The 18,865-nt window shown below is 40.2% G+C and overlaps 1 long non-coding RNA gene and 1 other non-coding gene across 3 annotated transcripts in view; one reads left to right on the forward strand and one right to left on the reverse strand.

Moving 5' to 3' along the window:
* The window catches only part of LOC141424925 (uncharacterized), a 53,917-nt gene that overhangs the window by 5,204 nt on the left and 29,848 nt on the right, over nucleotides 1-18,865 (forward strand). The window lies entirely within an intron of this gene.
* Nucleotides 2,826-2,966, reverse strand: LOC141425121 (U4 spliceosomal RNA). The gene has a single exon (XR_012450214.1). It is a non-coding gene; the product is annotated as a U4 spliceosomal RNA (small nuclear RNA).

Raw genomic sequence — 18,865 nt, forward strand, 5'->3', positions numbered from 1 at the left:
CTAATCTTCATTCACCCCCCCACATACAAGTACCCTCCCCCACACAGTACCTATTTTACAGCCTTGTCTTTCATTATTAATATTTAAGCCAATGTTCAAAGGAGGTTCTTGATGTATCCCCACTGTGAATATACTCACTTTGGTCTGTTTAATCCCTTCCATTACTCTCTCTTACCCCTTTACCTCCCACCCCCCATTTTCAACAGCTTTCAGTACACATCCTTATATCCTCTACCTTCACAGATGTAATGTTTTATGCTACTGTTGATGCTCTATCTTTCTCTTTTCCTTTCCCTCCTTCCCGAGTTCTATAGAGTAGTTCCACTATTATAAGCATGAAGAACCAACTTTTAGCCGGATGCTGGTGGCTCACATCTGCAATCCTAGCTACTCAGGAGGCAGAGATCAGGAGGACAGGAGGATTGCCGTTCAAAGCCAGTCCAGAGAAATAATTTTGTGAGACCCTATCTCAATAAAACCCATCACAAATTAGGGCTGACGGAGTGGCTCAAGGTGTAGGCCCTCAATTCAAACCCCAGTACCGTTAAAAACAAACAAACAAAAAAACCAAAAATACTTTTAATAGTCATGAGAGAATCAAATAGCAGATGTCAGTACAAGCACATATGGTTAACCAACTAGGTTAGGGCTCGGTATTATTTGATGGGGCCTTAAATCAGTGTGGTTTAAATCAATGGCTTGTCCTTTGAATGGTTTTGAAAACTGTAGATACCCTTAACTGAGGAATGTGCAGACACGAAGGTGTGGTGTCAAGTTTCAGGTTTAAACTGTTGGAAGCATCATAAACCACTTCACAACTAGAAAGTATGGCGACATGGGCTGTACAAAACCCTCATCCCATCCAACAGGCACATGTTAAAGAGCATTGCTGTTGGTGTTAATGGGGGAATGTGTTCCTTCATATCTGAGCTTTTGAATTGTACTCTTTATAGTAAATTAAATGTGCCTTCACAAAAAACAAAACCAAAAAACCCGTCTCTAGTGAGCGCGATATCATGGAAGGCCAACAGATGGCGCTGTGGAGCTCTTAGCCACCGTTCGTGGTTAACGGTCACTGCAGAAAAAAATCTTTGAAAACCCAACTACTTCAAAACACTAGAAAAACGATAAAATGATTCCAAAGAAAGTAAAATAAATGCTGAAATAATGTTAAAATCATAAGCTGATTAAGAAAACATGAAAATTACCCAGGCTCAGGTGGTTTATGCCTGTATTCCTAGCTACTCAGGAGGCAGAGATCAGAAGGATCAGGGTTCCAAGCCAGCCCGGACAAGTAGTTCTAGAGACCCTATCTTGAGAAAAATGAACACAGACAAAGGGCTTGTGGAGTGACTCAAACTGTAAGAATGCCTGCCTAGCAAGCGTGAGTTTAAACTCCTGTACTGCCAAAACCAAAAAACCCCAAAAAATAAAAAAAGGAAAAAAAAAAACCCAAAATATGGAAATTGAATATATAAAGCTAAAAGTTAAAAGTTGGATCACTGAACTATATGGCTGTTATTGGTCGAAAGGGAGGGGAAAAGTCAGCAAAGGAGAAAGAAAGAAGCAAGCACAAGCCCACAAAATTAGAAGTTATAAAGGGAAGTGTGTCCCATCTGTAGAGGAAATATAGAGACTGTTACGTACTACTTTAATCAACTTGCAAATCCAAACAAAATTGGTGACCTTCTATAAACATATACACTAACAAAACTGGAGGCGGATCACAAAGAAATAGAAAGCCCAGGCAAATTAATAACATGAAAGAAATTAATAAAATTTTCCTTGAAAACTCAGGTCTTTCAAATATTGAAAGCATGGATTTTTTTTTTGCCCCAATTTAAACAGTGCAAAACCATAGAGAAATAAAGGAAATATCTTAATGCACTATATAAAATCAACAAATCACTAGTCTAAGAACCTAATATAGACAACTATAGGCCAATTTTACTTGTGAGTAGAAAAGAAAAATTTAAAAGTAAAAAAACCAAAAAACAAAAAGGCAGGGCAGGGGCTCCCACCTATAACCCCAGCTACTCAGGAGGTGGATCAGGAGGATCATTGTTGGAAGTCAGCATGGGCAAAAAGTTATCAAGACTCCATCTCAACAAACAACGTTGGGCATTGTGGTGCATACATACAATCCCAGGTCTGTGGGAGGATTGTGATCCAGGCCTGCCTGGTGGGAAAAAATGAAAACCCTCTCTGAAAAATAACTAAAGCAAAAAAGGCAAGTGACAGAGCACCTGCCTAGTAAGCTCAAGGCCCTGAGTTCAACCCTAATACTGCAAAACAAAAGAAAAAAGGAAATATATGCACACATATATTTTCTGTGTATTATATTATATATATTTATATAAATTGAATTAGCAGTATATTGAAAGAATAATACTTCAAAACCAAAAGCAGTTTTCCAGAAATCAAGGCTGGTACTCTGCTGATCAATTTAGTAATATAAATGGCTAAATAAGTCAAATATTACCTTCATTAATGTTGAAAACAAAATCCTGCCCCCTACTTCTGATGGACCTTGACTTAGCTAGCTCAGGCTGCTATGTCGCCTTACCAGTGCTTCCACAGCCTTTGTCTCTCACAGTTCCGGCGGCTGGAGGACCAGCGGGCTCTCTTCCTGGTCTGCAGACAGTGGCCTTCTTGCCTCTCACCAGGCCTCACCTCAGTGTGCTGTTCTTACACAGACTGACTCCAGTCGTGCAGGTCCCACTCTCACAACCTGACCTAACCTACTTACCTCCCCTACTCCACCTCCAAATGCCATCCCATTGGGGTTTCAACATAGGAGTTGGTTTTTGGAGTTTTTTTCTCAGTCTCCGTAGAGACTATCAAAAATTGCCAATGCCAACTATATTTCGAGCTGTCATGGCGGTGTGTTAGGAAACGTTTTCAATTAGCAATAATTGTGCCTTGGATAAACCTCATTGGCTGCGATCCTGCCACTGTGCAAAGCTTAGCATATGAGTTTTGAGGCTCACAAACACTCAGTCCGTAACAGCTTCTTAATGAATAGACTGGTATGTCCTCACAGGAAGTCAGTCCCCAAGGGTCATCTCCAGTGAAAGTGAAATCTGTGCCGTCAGCAGATGGCACATTGAAAACGTATTTCTCTAAAGCCAAGGCAGGATGTGTCTAATGTTAAAATAGTGTTATTTGTGATTATTACCAGTTATTGCTCTAAACGTTCTTGCTCAGGCAATTGGTAAGGGCTGAATTAAAATATGTAATAGAAGGTTGCGAAATTGTCGTTATTTACAGACTATATAATTGCATTTATCCTAAAGAAACAGAAACTACTTAAAACTGCTAGAAAAAGGAGATCACTCCTGAAATTAATATTAAAAGCAAATGTTGCCAGGTGTGGTGGTACACTCCCTGAAATTGGGAGGCTGAGGCGGGAGGATGACAAGTTCCAATCCAGCCAGGGATCCAGAGCAAGAGCCTGCTTCAAAACAACACTAAAGACAAATCTTATTAAGAATATAATGCGGTTAGCAAAGTGGCTCAAGTGGTAGAGCGCCTGCCTAGCAAGGGTGAGACCCTGAGCTCAAACCCCAGTACCACCAAAAAATAATGGGAAGCCACCTATATTCCCAGTTACTCAGGACGCTGAGGCAAGAGGATGGCTTGAATTCAGGAGTTCAAGGCCACCCTGGGCAACATAGTGAGAGTTGGTATAAAAAAAAATACATATACACACGCATTTTAATATGTATATGCACATATACACACATGTACATATATACACATATGTATATATAATGGGAATTTCTAGGGCAAGACGGTACACTAGGCACATTCTAAAACACAACATTCTGTGAGCGACATGGAAATACTAAATAAAGAACCTTTAAAATACAAGCACTAAAATATTTTAATAGTACTACAAAAAAAAAAATTTAATGGAGCTGGCAGAGCAGGTCAAGCAGTAAGAGTGCCTGAGACCTGAGTTCAAACCCCAGTGCCACCAAATATATATACATATATATGAACATATATATTCTTATATCATTTATAAGAATACAATATTAGTCTTATAATATTCTTATATAGATAATATAATAATATTATGTAATATTCTTATATATATATAAGAAAATATGTCCTCCTGGGCACCAGTGGCTCTAGAGGATTACAGATGCAGAGATCAGGAGGTTCATGGTTTAAGGCCAGGCAGGGCAAATAGTTTCAGAGACCCTCTCTTGAAAATATCCAACACAAAAAAGGGGCTGATGGAGTGGCTCAAGTGATAGGGCACCTACCTAGCAAGTGTGAGGCCCTGAGTTCAAGCCCCAGTAACAAGAAAAAGAAAAAAAAAATGTGTCTCAATGCAAGAAAGAGGACAGGGACTCCATAGTATCAGAGTAGAAGATGAGGTAGTACAGCCCATGAAGGGAACAGTAACAGATATAGGCTACTTCAGAGGTTTGGGTTAAAATGCCCGTAGTATTCTAATGAATGCATGAATTCAATTTTGTTGGACTATTTGTTTTCAGTTGGAGCCAGGGTTGAGCTGCCCAGCTACAAACAGGAATCCAAATGTCCTTCCATTAGCCCAAGTTCTTAGCGAGACAAGGGCGATTCTTCCCAGACTGCAACTCTGAAATTGGAACCTGAGCCTGTACCACGAGTGGGTATGTGGCCTGCATTTTCAAGATGTCAAAACCCAAGCCAATCCACAAGCATAAAAAAACTCAAAATAGGACCTGACCAGTAGTCACTGGGGAGTTGCCCCAAATCAAGATTCCACAGCCAAGCCGCTTGGGAAATCTCTTTATCAAAAATTATAGTGTATTTGGAAAAATCCAATGGCATTCAAGTACAGTCTACATTCTTAAATGAAAGAACTCAGCTCTGAATGACACTACACAGACCTAAAAGAGAAATTAAAGTTGGGCGCTGGACACTGGTGCTCACATCTGTAATCCCAGCTAAACAGGAGGCAGAGATCAGCAGGGACGCAGTTCGAAGCCAGCCCTGGCAAATAGTTTTTGAGATCCTATCTCGAAAAAACTCATCATGAAAAAGGGCTGGTGGAGTGGCTCAAGGTGTAGACTCTGAGTTCAAACCCCAGTACCGCAAAAAAAAAAAAAAAAAAAAAGAGAGAGAGATAGACAAAATAAATTGAAGATACTTAAACAGATCAAGAAAACACCCTTACCTTACAAAATAGTTTCTGCTGGGTATTGAGCTGGGGGGGGGGAGGGAGGGGGCGGAGTGGGTGGTAAGGGAGGGGGTGGGGGCAGGGAGGAGAAATGAACCAAGCCTTATATGCATATGAGTAATAAAAGAAAAATGAAAAAAAAAAAAAAAAACACCCTTAAACATGAAGAGGAGGCGATAGGCCATTGTGTGGGCCAATAAGGCTGTCAGCTTCAGGCACCTGCTAACTGAGCTGAGGCTAGAGTCAGCCTTTACTGAGTCCCACAGAACTGGGTTCCTTCTGTGGAGTCTCCTGCTTCCATTCCTGCCCGAGATGGCCAGTGTCCCCTGGCAAGGTGCAAGCTGCCAGAGTGCCTGACCTTCCCAGGGCTCAGTAGCCTTCACCCCAACCAGCCTTCAGAGCAGGTGTGGGAGTTCCCTGTGTCACCTGCAAATCCCTCTTTGGACAAACAGTACAACAGACTTTCTGCTGGGAGCTTTCCTTTGAGCTACGTGGTTTTTTCGGTCTGGTTTCTTGAGTTGAAATCAAGGCTAAGCATGAGGTGTGTGTGTGTTGGGGTGGGGGAAGTTGGAAGAGAACTACATGTCTCAGGGATCAGGGACAAAGTCACTGCTCAAGAAAACCAAGCCTTTTGTATGCAGGGATGCAAATCAGTGCATCAGGAGCTGGATGGGGGGAAGAGACAGGAGAATTTTAGGGGGTCCTGAACAATTCTATGTATTGATGGTGGTTACACATCTGGGGCAGCAGGGAGAAGGACATTTCTAAGTAGGATTGTTTGGACTGGGAAGTTAAGAACCAGTTTAGGTGTCTACTGCTGGCAAGCTACTGAGTACAGTATAAATGCAGTGTTTAATTTCCAGAACCAGAAACAATGAATTATAGAGCTGGGAGCGTGGCTCAAGTGAAAGAGCACTTGCCTAGCAAGCATAAGGCTGAGTTCAACCCCTGCAGCCAATTAAAAAATTACACATGCATAACTTGTAGTGGTTTCTTGGGGCGGGGTGGTGGTGTGTCCATATAGCCCTAGCTGACCTTGAATTTTCCATCCTCCTACTTCACCCTTCAAAGTGCTGGGACTACAAGATTGGATTACCATGCCAGGATAAATTTGTAATAAGTTTGTAGTAACTTGTGCTATATAAACATAAAAGATCTGGTTAATAACACTGTACTAGCAATGTAAAGATGTTTCTAGAATCAGGGCAAAAGGTGTGTGGAAACCTTTTTTGTATTACTTAAACAAGATTTTAAAAAACACAAAACCATGTAGGGAAACTTTTGTAAGCCACTCCAGCACAAAGCAGTGTAACAAAGTAAGGCAGCTATGACTAATGTGTCCATCTTCCCAACCCATCCTTGACTCAGTGAAGCAGCCTCACATGACAGGGCTAGGGAGTGCGAGGCCCTGGTTCAATCCCCAGCACTAGGGAGAGAAGCAGCAGGGCTCCCACCCACTGAGGATTCTCCTATGGGCACAATTGTCACTGCAAGGAATCTTCATAAAAAGACTGGTGGGAAGGGATTGACCCAATTACAGATTAAGGAACTTGAGCCTCAACAGAACTCAGCAACTTGCCTGCATTCTCACAGAACTGGGCCTGAAGCCTGCTGTTGAGAGGCCAGGGCACTTTAAACAGGGATTTTGCAGGTGGTCCTTGCAGGGCAGGGTTGGCAGAACTGAGAAAAGGAGAGACTAGACAGGACACACTGGCTCTTTTTTTGGGGGTGGGGATGGGAGTTAAATAAACTGAGTTCTTGTAGCAAAAGCCTTAAAAATCGTTAAATCACTTTTTTGCTCCTAATTTTTTCATTAGCGTGATTAACTTCATTTTAAGTAATTTAACAACTGAAAACTCACTAATGTTACATGTTTGGGGGAAAGACTTGATCCATTGATGGGTTTAGGCAATGAAATGTAAGTCACGGTAGTGCCAAAGCACCTTTGGAAATATAAAATAGAAGCAAATGAAGCATATTCTAATACAAGTTTTAATGCAGAGGTTCACATCCTGAAATTTGCATTATGAAATTTCCTCCTCTTGATGCATGCAGACTTTGCTTCCCCCACCAGTGGTACTAGGGATTGAGCTCAGACCCCGCACTTGCTGCAGTTTTTCTATTCCAATTTATCTGGAACCTTTCCCCTGTGTGTTTCCATTTTCCCATCTACAGTTACAGTGACAAGATAGAAAGTTTACTCCTATGCAAGCTAGAATGGTTGCCATTAAAATTTTAAAATACACCCTTTAACTTGATCAGCCTAACAGTTCCTTCCCTTCATCTCCAAGTAAGCTGTTGGTTGTCCACCGTTAAGGACAGGAGTTCTCATTTTTCAGGTGTACTTGAATTTTTCTTGGATGTTTTGGTAGGAGGAAGCATCCTAAATAACTAAAGTGTATTCTCTAGTAATTCTTTCAAAGAGGGTACACAAGAAATAAACTTCCTGAATTCTTCAATATCAAAAAATACCTTTGTCTTACCCTCAAAATTGAATGCCAATTTGGCTGGATACAGGATTCGAGGTTGAAAGCCTTCTTCTTTCAGAACTTTTATGATATTGGCCCATTGACTTCTAGCATCCAAGGTACCCAATGATAAGTCGGCTGTCAATCTGATTCTGGTTCCTCTGTAGGTTATCTCTTTTCTCTCTCTGGAAGCCTTTATGATTTTATGTTTATCACTAGAGTTCCAAAACTTTACCAAGATATGTCTAGGAGTGAGTCTGTTTTCATCAATTGTACTGGGTATTCGGTTAGCACTGACAACTTCAAGATCTGAATCTTTCTTTAACTCTGGAAAGTTTTCTTCAATTATTTCCTTAATTATGTCCTCTGCTTCATTCTCTTTGTTATCTTTTTCTGGAATTCCTATCAAACGGATGTTGGCGCTTCTGAATCTGTCCTCTCTATCTCTTAGCCTTTCTTTATTGATTATCTGCTTGGCCATTTGCATTGTATCATTAGAGAATTCTTCCATTTGTTCTTCTAGACCATTCATTTTCATTTCAAGTATGCCCAAAGTGTTATAGAGATCATCTATTGAATTTTTAATATCCAAGACACGGAGATTGCAATATTTTATTTTTCCAACCTCCTCTTGGATTTCTCTCAAGACACAGATCACACCTCTCCTAAAGTTTTCTTCTGTTTCCTGGATTAAGTCTGCTTCTTTGGATGTTAGCTCTTCTAATTGCAAAGTCTTGTATCTCTCCTTCTCTGTTTGCCTTAAAAACGGAGTGATTCCTGATGGAGCACTTGCATTTGTACATGAATGCTTTTTATTTTCACCATTACTTATCTCTAGTGATTTTGTGGGAGAAGCTAAATATAAGGTCAGACAAGGTGTACCAATTCCTTGATTTCTGGGTATGGGTGTTTTCACTTTCTCCTGGGTTTTGTTTACCATATGACGTTTTACCAACTTTTTCTTCTCAGAGTCCCAAATCAAGTAACTAAAAGCAATTTCTTTAAGTTCATATAAGGTCTGTTTTTTCTTAGTCTGGGAAGTAGTCTTTGTCATTCCAATTTCCTCTTCTTCCTCTGACTCAGAATCCACTACCAAATCAATTAAATTAATCTCCAAGTCATCCCTGGTTATTTCCTCACTTCCAAGCTTTGTATCTACCACAGTAAGATGCTGAAAGGTTGTGTCCCATTCTTCATGTATTACTGAGATCTCTTCACCCTCTTCCTCCTCACCTGAGGTCTCTTCTCCTTCCTCCTCCTCTTCTTCCTCTAACCCTGAGGCCTCTTCTCCCTCCTCTTCTTCCATCTCTATGGTTTCTTCTCCATCCTCTTCCTCTGTTTCTGAGGTTTCCTCACCCTCCAGTCCTGAGGGCTCTTGCTCTTCCAACATGGGGGCTTCTTTTTCCTTCCATTCTGAAGCCTCTTTCTCCTGGATCTCTAAGTTCTTCACCTCTGGCCTACAAACTCTTACCTCTTTGATGAACAGGAAGCTCAAGCCATCATTTGTTGTTCCTCCAGCTTCATGCTTTGAATCTACTAGTGATTTACCCTGAAAATTAAAACAAATTATTTATTTAAATTATGTGTCCTTAAAGGTTAGTTCAAGAAGAATTAACCTAGAAAGTAACACATGCACAGGAAAGCAATGCAAGTCAACTCCCTGTATAGCTATCCTTATCTCAACTAGCAAAAACCCTTGGTCCTTCCTATTATTGCTTATACTCTCTCTTCAACAAAATCAGAGATAAGGGCAAAATAGTTTCTGCCTGGAAGCAAGGGGGGTGGGGGGGACAGGGAGAGGATGGGGGAGAAGGGAGGGGGTGGGGAGAAGGGGGGAGAAATGACCCAAACATTGTATGCACATATGAATAAAAAAAAATTAAAATTAAAAATGAAATAAATTATATGTCCTTTAAAGAATTATAACTTTTACTTCATTCCCTAAATTTAATATGACTGCCATTTTGACAATGAGCAAAGATCTGGAAAAATGTTAATATTAATTTTTTTGTCCTGATGGGGATTGAACTCAGGACCTTGCACATGCTAAGGAAGCATTCTACACACTGAACTACACCTCCAGCCCCTGTTACTTGTTTGTTTGTTTTTTTTTTTACAGTATTGGGGCTTGAATTCAGGGCCTCACACTTGCTAGGCAGGTGCTCTACCACTTTTGCCATGCTGCCAACCCTATTTTTGTGTTGGGTTGTTTTTGAGATGATGTCTTGTAAACTATTTGCCCAGGCTGGCTTCAAACCGCAACCCTCCTGATCTCTACCTCCTGAGTAGCTTTGGTTACAGGAGTGAGCACCAATGCCCAGCTTGCTTGTGGTTTGGGGACAGCCCAGGCAAATAGTTCAAGACCCCATCTCCAAAATAACCAGAAAAAACTGGAGGTGTGGTTCAAGCAGTAGAGCACTTGCTTTGCAAGTGCAAAGCCCTGAGTTCAAAACCCAAGTCCCCCCCCAAAAATAAATACAAGACAAGAACAAATTAAAATTTTTAAAAAGATCCCACTTGCAGTTTTAACTGTAGCAACATCACCTAAAAGAAAGACAGGTTTTGATTAGGAGTACAGGCTCAATTTAAAACTATTTATAGGTCAGGGATGGTGTTCATGCCTGTAATCACAGCTACTTGGAAGGTGGAAATCAGAAGTATCACGGTTCTAGGACTGGAGGCATGGCTCAAAATGGTAGAGCACCTACGCAGCAACTGCAGGGCCCTGAATTCAAACCCAGTTCTGCAAAAAAAGTCAGTTGGGTGCTGGTGGCTCATGCCTTTAATCCTAGCTACTAGGGAGGCTGAGATGGAGAGGATGGTGGTTTGAGGTCAGCCCAGGCAAATAGTTCACTTGACCCCATCTCCAAATTAACCACAACAAAGTGGACTGGAGGTGTGGCTCAAGTGTAGAGTGCCCACTTTGTAAGCACAAAGCTATGAGTTCAAATCTCAGTCCCTCCCCCCACCAAAAAAAGTCAAATTCTTTTCAATAAGAAAGGATCAAAGACATGACAATACAATCTAGAAGGATATATGAAAGAAACAACCTTGGGCTGGTGGGATGGCTCAGTGGTAGAGTGTCTGCCTAGCAAGTGTGAGGCCCTGAGTTCAATCCTTAGTACCACCAAAAAAGGGGAAAAAAACCTTAATACATGGAATGCTATCAAAGCTGGGTATTGTCATTGATCTACTACTATCTGATAGGTTTTACTAAAATAATATTACTTGAATTTCCTTGATTGCTAGTGAAGAGGACCTAGCAGGATTTTACACACTGAAAATTGAACCCAACTATTTCCACTTGATATTTTTGGTGCTATTCTTAACACTAGAAGCTTTTTAGTTGAATCATTCAATTCAGTTTTTTTTTTTTTTTTTTTTTTTGCTTTTAATGATTTAAAGGCTATTGTTCTGGTGTTTACCCTTAAGTTTCAACATCTGGGAATTACTTTTCCTGTGACCGTCTAGAATGTGTTTAAAATTCTCCCTAACAACCCTTAACCTTTGCTCACATCTTCCAAGCTTCCAACACCACTCATAAAAAAGTTTCACGAGGGCTGGAGCAATGGCTCAAAAGGTAGAGCAGTTGCCTAGCAGGCACGAGGCCAAGTTTAAATCCCAATACCCTAAAAAAAAAAAAAAAACCCAAAAAACAAAGTTTCAAACCATTATCACCACCACCATTATATTGGCAGTACTGGAGCCTTTACCACTTGAGCTTGAGTCTTTTACTCAGTTTTCTTGTGTAGGCTCTCACATTTTTACCCAGCCTGGCCTCAAACTACAATCCTCCTACCTGTGCCTCCTGTACAGCTGGGATTATAGACACACACCATAACATAAATCTTTTTGTCCAGGCTGGTCTCAAACCAAAATTCTCCTGATTTCTACTTTCTAAGTAGCTGGGATTGTAGGCACAAGCTACCATGCCTAGTGTAACCCATTATTTTTAATGTTTTTATTTATTTATTGGTGGTACTGGAGTTTGAACTCAGAGCCTCATGTTTGCTAAGAGTGTTTTCTTTTAAGACTTTTTTTGTTTTCCTCTGGGAGACAAGATCTTGCTACATAGCTCAGGCTAGCCTAGAACTCCACATTCTCCCCAGCCTTTGGAGTGGGATTACAGGTGTGCACCACCACACAACACTTAAGGAATTATTTCTTTAAAAATCAATTAAAAAAAATTGATTTAACCTTCAAAATAACTATATCAATCATTATACTTTATACACAAGTTTTACAGATTTGTATACATACCACTTTTTCTTCAATCTCATATCTCCTTCCTCCTTGACATTTTTTTTCATTTTGTGGGAGTACATCTTTCAGCAATTCTTTCATGACAGATTTTTGGGTGGTAAATTTGCTGAGGCTTTGAAGGTCTGAAAACATCTTCGTTTCACCATCATATTGCAACGTTAGCTGCACCTTGCACTGAAGTTTAGGTTCAAAACCATTTTCTCTCAGAATGTTGAAGATGTCACCCCATTGCTTATTAACACTCAGTGTTGCTGAGGAAAAGTCAGCCGCCAGCCTAAGTGTGGCTCCTTCATCTGCCAATGTTTTTTCCTCTTTGGAGGCTGTTAACACCTTCTCTTGATTCTTTATGTTGTGAAGGTATTCTTCCTCTTCCATTTCTTTGACTTGTTCATCTTCCCCCTTCCTTTGACTCTCTCCTTTTGGAACTTCTACAAGGATACTGCAATTTCTACCTCTGTCATTGGTATTGCATGAGGCTTCTCCCATGCTTTGTATGATTTTGAAATTTTGAGATTCAGCCTGTGACAATCTTTTTCCTTGATTATTGTACTTTTCAGCTTTGTCTAATTTGCTATCCAGTGCATTTATTTTCTTTCCGTTAAAGGTAAAGTTTTCAATATCCTCATCTATTTTAGAGTTTTTCCCTTCTGGTTTCTCTGCCAATTCTATTTTCTGTGAGGTTAAATCTTTTACTTCTTGTGACTCTTTCCTGCTAGTGGAGTTCTTTGAATTTTTCACACTAGGTATAACTTCTAACATTTCTTTTAGGTCATTTTTAAGGGTTTCCCTTATGTCTTCAAACATCAGGTCTTGCATTTCCGCCAAGACCTTAAGCTTCTTCCTAATAGTTGCTGATATGTCTTTGTACTTCAGATCCAGAATTGAGTCTATCTCCCTGTCAATTTCTGCTAATTGCTTTATTTCAGTATCTGAGATATTTTCCTGTTCCTTAGCCATTTTTAAGTGTACACTGGACACTGTAGATATGTTGTTAAGACTGGATTTTGATTTCTCCTCCTAAAGAGTTATTTTTGTTTTTGAACACTAGCTAGACTCTAGAACTCAAGATCTTGAAAAAAAAAAGTCACCTGAAATATAAAGAAATAAAAATTTATATACTGAAGAATTTTATTGAGAAACTGAGTAAGAATATGAGCTTAGGAATATATATATATATATAGCTTAGGAATATATATATATATATAGCTTAGGAATATATATATATATATCCACTTTGGAATAGGTCAACCAAAAGAAAAATAACAAAATGATAGAAATTGTCTGATTTCCCACACTATGACCTCAAGCTGTCAGTGTTCACTATAATGAACATTAACTAGATTACAAGAAAATAAAGGTTTTAAAATGTACTATACTGGGGCTGGAGGTGTGGCTAAAACAGTTGCATGCCTGCCTAGCAAGCATGAGACCCCAAGTTCAAAACCCCCCTCCCCCTTTTTGATTGCAGATCACTAACATTACGACTTTTGCTCAAAACCAGTTATCAGGTTAAGTCAGAGTTGCAACCCAGAGTGCAAATGTTGCATCCTGAGGGGAGGAGAACTAAATCCCACACCTCCTCCAGCCTCGCATAGGCCTTATCTTTGGTTTTATCTATTGCACTGCATTGCAAAACCGCCTGACCTGGCAAGGTGGAAAGGAAGAGACCCTCCATTCAGGTGTTTAACAAGGTGAGTGGGAAAGAGCAATGCTAACACCTGGTGGATGACAGAAGGATGTTATCCAAACCTTGTTGTCCTTGTGGTCTTACCAGCTCTGAGTTCACCACTGCCAACAATACCCACACTGCTTGGAAAAAAAAAAAAAATCACACCCCCTTTGATGGAGATCAGGATAAATAATCAAAATTGGTAGATTTTAGTTGGGCATGGTGACACACAGCTGTAGTCCCAGCTTGTTGGGAGGCTGAGGCATAAGGATCACTTGAGTCCATAAATTTAAGACTACACTGGAGGGAAGTGGGGGAGAAATGACCCAAACATTGTATGCACATATGAATAAAGGAAAAAAAAAAAAAAGACTACACTGGACTCCATTCCAAAACAAACAAGCAAACAACAAAACCAAAATTGATAGATATTTTTGAATCAGGTCAAGGGAAGAAAAAAAGGAAGATGGAATTTGTAAGAATTAAGAACAAACAGAACCAGAAAACCTACCACTGCTAACAGAAGAAGGATCAACAACCTCCCTGAGCTTGAGTCATCAGATGGAATGGAAGGAGTGCACGTCACACAGAGGATGCTGTGTGCGAAGCTGGAGCAGGCATTGGCAAAGGACAGCCTAGGACATGGGAGAAAGGGCAGAGCGGATTCATACTAATTTTTTTCAGTCACTGTGATTAAGTATCTGAGGTAAGCACAGGGGGAAGGTTTCTTTTGGCTCAATCACAATCCTGAGGTTCCACTCCATGGTTGCTTGGCCATGTTGCTTTGGGCCTGTGGCAGCAGCAGTACATCAAGGCAGAAGCACATGGATGCACCTCAAATTCTTAGAAAAACAAGAACAAGCCAATCCCAAAAGTACTAGAATGAAAGAAATTATAGAGATCAGAACTGAAAGCAAAGAATTGGAGATCAAAAGAAGGATACAACAAATCAGTGAAACAAAAAGTTGGTTCTTTGAAAAAATAAACAAGATTGACAAACCTTTAGCCAAACTGCCGAAAGAAAGGAGAAGGCCCAAATTAATAAAATCAGAGATGAAAAAGGGGATATTATAACAGACACCAATGAAATTCAGAAGGTTATATGAGAATATTTTGAAAACCTATATTCTAACAAACTGGAAAATGAAGAAACAGATGCATTTCCTGATACATATGACCCACCAAAATTGAACCAAGAGGCCATTGGCAACTTAAACAGATCTATAAAGAGCAATGAGATTGAGACTGCTGGTGGGAATGTAAATTAGTGCAACCACTATGGAAAACAGTATGGAGGCTCTTCAAAAAACTAAACATAGATCTGCCATATGACCTGAGGATGCTGCGTCTGTGCAAGTGCCTGAAAAGCTGTAAGTCAGAACACAGTAGACACCTGCACACCCATGATCATCGCAGTGCTGTTCACAATAGCCAAGCTATGGAAACAATCCCGATGGCCTACAGCTGATGAATGGATTTTTAAAAAGCGATATAGCCAGGTTCTGGTGGCTCACGCCTGTAATCCTAGCTACTCAGGAAGCAGAGATAAGGAGGATCCAGTTTGAAGCCAGCCTGGGCAAATAGTTCATGAGACCCAATCTTGAAAATACCCATCACAAAAAAGGGCTGTTGGAGTGGTCAAGTGGTAGAGCGCCTGGTAGCCCTAGTTCAAACCCCAATACCGTCCCCAAAATAAATAAAATAATAAATTAAAACTTAAAATCTCTATGTTTGATAGTGAAATACTAAAGATTAAAGTTATTTAAATAATAACTCATTAGTCAAAACTAATGGAAAATGTTTATACTGAATTGCAATGACAACTGCTTAGCAAACCTGAGGTATATAAATTAGTGTTAAGGAAAATCTGTAAACTTAAGATGTTAGAAAAGCAGAGAGGATGAAAGCTGAGTTAAGCTGCCAGACTAAGAACAAAATGTACCCAAGAAAACAGAGGTGAATACAATTCAATAAAATGAAAACCAGATTTATAAAAGATTTCTAAAAACGGAGAGAAGGGCTATAAGAAGCACTATGAACGAAAAGAGAAGACTAGGGATAAAAAGGGAGAAATGACTGGGTGTGGTCGCACATACCTGTAATCCCAGCAAATTGAGAGGCAGAGAGGCCTGCCTCTCAATTTGATGTAAACCACAGCAATTTGGTGAGACACAGCTGAAAAACAAACTAAAAGCTAAAGGACTGGAGGTGAGGCTAAATGGTAAAAATGCAAGCATGAGGCCGTGAGTTACATCCTCAAAACTGACAAAAACCAAACCAAAACAAAAACAAACTTAAATGGGGGAATTATTAAAATTCTCATGATTAAATCTGAAATCAAAACTTCTTTTTTTTTGGGCAGTACTCAGTGCCTCACACTTGCTAGGCAGCACGATACTGCTTGAGCCACTCTGCCAGCCCAAATCTGAAGATTTAGTTATACCCAAGCTCTAGAATTCAAAAGAGCAAAAACGAGTATTTGGGGCTGGTGGAGTGGCTCAAGTGGTAGAGCACATGCCTAGCAAGTGGGAGGCCCTGAGTTCAAACTCCAGGGCCACAAATAAAGAAAAGGAAAAAAAAAAAGTATTTTAATACACATTAGGAGGCTAGGTAACACAAGTTCATTTCTTCAAACTCATACAAATGCAAGTTTTGTTTTTTTTTTTTTTTGGTGGGACTGGTGTTTGAACTTAGGGTTTTGCACTTGCAAAGCAGGTTCTCTACCACTTGAGCCACACCTTCAGTCCATCCATTTTGCTCTGGTTGTTTTGGAGGTGTGGCTGTCTTAAATTATTTCCCCAGACTGGCCTCTAACTGAGAGCCTCTCAATCTCAGCCTTCCAAGTAGCTAGGATTACAGGTGTGAGCTACCAGCTGCAAAGATTTTTATTGTTGCTGTTGTTTTATTGACTATACTAGAGATTAAACCCAGGGCCTTGTGCATGCTGGGCAAATGCTCTGCCACTGAGCCAAGCCTGATGCCAAACTCTTAAAGCAAACATTAGCAAATCAAATCCAATAGCACATAGCAAGCTTGGGTTTATTCAAAATGCAAGGACGGCAGTGGAAAAGAGTATGATGTGTCTTCAAAAAATTAAAATAAGGGCTAGGCATGTGGCTGGGTGGCACAGTGCATGCCTAGCATGCAAGAGGCCCAGGGTTCCTCCCCAGCACCACAACAAACAAAATAAACTGGAATTACTCCGTGATCCAGCAATTCATTTTTGGGTGTATGCCAAAAGACATGAACAGAGACTCAAACAGCTATCTGAACACTCAAGTTCATAGCATTATTTACAACAGGAGCAAGTGAAAGCGACCCTAGTCTATTCACAGATAAATGGAAAAAGAAAATGTGGCGTATACATGCAGAGGAATATTTATATTACTCAGCCTTAAAGGAAACTCTGACCCCTGTTGTAACATAGATAGTGCTTAGAGACATAGGCTTAGTGAGCCAGACCAGGCATCTCAGAATGTCCATTTCACCGGGGTTCCTGGAGGAGTCAAATTTAGAGACAGAAGTAGAATGGAGGGAGGAGGGGAAGATGGAGATTTTGTTTACTGGGTAGTTTCAGTTTGGAAAGATGAAAAAGTTATGGAGATGGAGACGGTGAGGCTAGTATGACTGAGGACCTGAGTTAAAAAACCCCAGTGTCTTCAAAAATAAAAATAAAAAAGGCACAGAGATAGGTGAGATGACTCAATGTCAGCACAGGCTTTATTTGGGAGAAGAAACCTTCCCCCCTGTGGAAGGGGTCTCCAACAAGAGAGCTGGAGCCTACCGCTGCTTACAGACTGGGGGTAGTATAGGAAGCTTGGGAGAAGTCCCAGGAAGGTCAGCAGGTGAGAAAATTCTTTTGTGGCTAGCTAAGGGAGATAAGTGGGGGACTCATAGAATGAGCCGGGTGGGGAGTTTCTAGCCAGTCAACTGTGAGGGGGATTTGGGCCTAACATGGCTGACCTTATGATCGCCCTAACACACGTGAACCTACTTCTGTCAGTCATTTCTACATTACAGATTCTATTGTGGCTTATGTTTAGCTGAAACTGCAAAAAAAGGACAGCCAGCACAAAGGTGTGGCTAGTGGCAGAGCACTGCCTAGCATGCATGAAGCTGGGTTCATCCCCACTGGAGGAGGCTGGGGCCAGAATTTAAAAAGCAAATGATTTATAAACATACTTCAATAGATAAATCTAAAGACAGGTAGTTGCAAAAAAAACTAATATTGTCTTATGTATTTAATGAATAAATTATTTATGACAGAATAACTCCCAAAATATTAGCAACAGGAGGAGGTGAAAGGAACCAATGTCTGGAGTACATTCGCTGATGTCAAAGAAAAGGTCGAAACAGGAAACACAGGGTAGGGGGCGTGGCTCAAGTGGTAGAGCAAAGCCTTGAGTTCAAACCCCACTACCTCTAAAATAGAAAGACGATACTAAAATAAATGCTGGGGTTGGGAGGAAGGGAAAGGAGGGGGGCTCCGGTTCCCGGGTCCAATCTCCAGAGCACGGGTGTGGTGGTGGGGGGAAGCCAAAGGTCACTGAAAAAAAAAGGCCCAAGTTGTATAGATGAATGCAAACCAAAATTCAAGGTCAAAGTATGAAATGTGACAAAGAATTTTTCATTCATAATCCATAAATATTTGCATTCCAAATGTAGCTAAATTAAAAACAAGGAAAGTAAAGACAAAAAAGTTGAGAAAAAAGTAGAAAGTATAAAGAATAAATCAAAAGCCAGGTTTTCCTTAATGAGACAAAATACCCATTAAGCATGGAAAGGAACCAATGTGCCTTGTGTTAAGGGATTTAAAGAACAGGTTTGCAAATGTCAGTATAATTAATTATATAATTTAGTTATATTAAATTATATAATTTAATTATAGTAAAACACAGCTGGAGGCATGGCTCAAGTGGTATTATTTATTGTGGTGCTGGGGACAGAACCCTATGCTAGACATGCACTGTGCCACCCAGCCACACTTCTGGTCCCTATTTTAATTTGATGACACCCATACTTTTTTCCAAACTGCTGTCCTTGCATTTGTGAATAAACCCACACTCAATATTGGTGTAAGCTTGGTATATGCTGTTGGATTTGATTTGCTAATGTTTGCTTTAACAGTTTTGCATCAGGCTTGCCTCAAGTGGTTTCCAGTGAAACCTGTACATACAGAATGGAAGCTTACAAATGCCCTGTCCATAGAAGCAAAGCAAAAGAAAAGACCTAGAAACTAATGTGTAAGGTTTAAAATCTTTTAAAAACATTTTTAGTCCAGGTGCTAGT

This window comes from Castor canadensis, chromosome 7, assembly GCF_047511655.1.
Source record: "Castor canadensis chromosome 7, mCasCan1.hap1v2, whole genome shotgun sequence".
NCBI classification, from domain to species: Eukaryota; Metazoa; Chordata; class Mammalia; order Rodentia; family Castoridae; genus Castor; species Castor canadensis.